The following is a 1,967-nucleotide window of genomic DNA, read 5'->3' as shown; positions in this document are numbered from 1 at the left end:
ATTGGGCTGTTTGTGAGGGGATTAGGTTCTTCTCTGATGATTCCCAATGCATGCAGTTCTTTTACCATTTTTTCCATTTCTGCCACTGCATCTGGGTGGAGAGGGTACTGTTTTACAGGTGGGTGTACCCCCCCTACAATGTGTGGACAAAATTTTTTGCCCAAGTCACCACAATCATTTTTGAAGTGGGCGACTCTGGCTGATTCAATTATTTGNGACGTGACATGTTCGTACGAACCCTTTGTACGAACAAAAGTAAGAGAAATTTAGGATAAGAATACGAACATGTTCTTGCATGAGGCCCATTGTGTCTATATGATAAATCTTAAAACGTTTTCCTAGTAACTAGACACTTTTTCACTCTTTACAGACATGCCAGACATGTTCCGACGAGTACTTCCGTCTTCATCATGGAAGAACTCGTTGAAACATGTCAGGTATGTCTGTAAAGACATAAAAATAATTAAGTATCTGGTAACTAGGAAAAAGTTTTAAGATAAGTACAGTCCATCTACTATTTTTATTGATCGATTTTTAATATGTTTTTATGTACGCTTGTTAATTTCAAATTATTTCAGTGACCATTGTAGGTTTTTTGATCGTTAACAGAGAGGTACCAACAATTTAGTTAATGTGTGTAACTTTCAAATGTATTTAACAGTGTAGTTGGTTGATTTAAATCTTTACTTCTTTGGTATTTACACACAGCACTCTGCTATAGCTCTACAAAGCTAATCCAGATAAATCGATCCATAGAGACTAATCAGTGCTTTAAATCACACTCATACACTGATGGGACACATCAGAGACAGTGGGGGTTCAGTGAGTTGCCCATGGACACGTGGACACATGACTGAACAGTCGTGGAATCTAACCACCAACTCTCTCATTGGAGGACTCCCCTAACCACTCAGCCACAGTCACCTCAAATCACAAATTGCCTGCATATTTAAAAAAAAACAACTAATGAAACAGGCCTAGACAAAAATGATGGTAAATAAAGTGTAAAATAACAACATGATTACCAGGATCTAGACTGAACACACACTGGAGCCTGGTAATTCTGTCAGGAAATATCACAGCATAACTCCATCACTTACAGCAGCATCTCCTGAAATGAATAAAACACTGAAACAACCTCATATCTGAGTGATAGTAAACTATATTCACACAATAATAATTTACATTATTAACCTTAGATGTGTCCACTCCTGTTTGTAAAATAACAGAAGCTCCCTGTCCTCTTCAGAGTCTCACATCCTTTTTCATTTTCCCAGATGCATGCTCTCTTAGTAGTGTTTCCCAGAAACCTTTGGCAGCTTGACWTGGTTCTTTAATCAGCCTCCAGTCTAGAAGACAATAAATGAAACAATTCAAACAGACAAACTAATTCAGTAGATTAGTTTGTCAAAGATAAGGAATTTTACAAATCAAAACAAGGAAGAAACAGAAATCACTTCTTTACCTTTTGTTATCTGAAAGTATAATAAAGCCTTGTCACAATAACATTTTAGACAACTTATGCCAACTTAATTTTTTATGTCTAAATTACTAACAAAAGTTACTGATCAATTTGTGTTAGCATTAAAGTATGAACAGATGTAAAAGAGGCTTCTAGTTGAGTTTTTTTAATTCCATCTAAAGTAAATAACTTCTATATTTACAATAACTTCTATATTTTTACAAATTGTCTAAAACATTATAGTATGACAGGGACATTAGTTTGAAAAGTTATGACGTCGAGGTAACAGAACAAGCACCTTAACTAGTAGTAAGTTATAAATGATGTAATATGTTGCTTTTTTCATTGACTAAACTTACAAATCCTGTTTCAGTATAGGTTTTGTCTAAACCAATAAAATAAAACATCATCCACCTGATGAATCTATCAACTAATGAGATTTCTTACCAAGAACGACAGAGTACAGAACTCCTTGCAGTCCTCTGAATGGTAATGTCTTATTGGC

The 1,967-nt window shown here is 35.2% G+C and overlaps 1 long non-coding RNA gene across 2 annotated transcripts; it reads right to left on the bottom strand.

Moving 5' to 3' along the window:
* Nucleotides 1-306: 306 nt before the first annotated feature.
* On the bottom strand, nt 307-1,961 carry LOC106537093 (uncharacterized). 2 transcript variants are annotated; one of them, XR_001312606.1, is made up of 3 exons: nt 1,910-1,961; nt 1,186-1,349; nt 307-1,111 (listed from the first exon to the last, which is right to left on the bottom strand). It is a non-coding gene; the product is annotated as an uncharacterized LOC106537093 (long non-coding RNA). The 2 variants fall into 2 exon arrangements; XR_001312607.1 differs by having other exon boundaries at nt 1,195-1,349.
* Nucleotides 1,962-1,967: the final 6 nt, after the last annotated feature.

Source organism: Austrofundulus limnaeus, unplaced genomic scaffold (assembly GCF_001266775.1).
Source record: "Austrofundulus limnaeus strain Quisiro unplaced genomic scaffold, Austrofundulus_limnaeus-1.0 Scaffold2127, whole genome shotgun sequence".
In the NCBI taxonomy this organism is placed as follows: Eukaryota; Metazoa; Chordata; class Actinopteri; order Cyprinodontiformes; family Rivulidae; genus Austrofundulus; species Austrofundulus limnaeus.
This window is presented reverse-complemented; position numbering and strand designations above follow the sequence as displayed.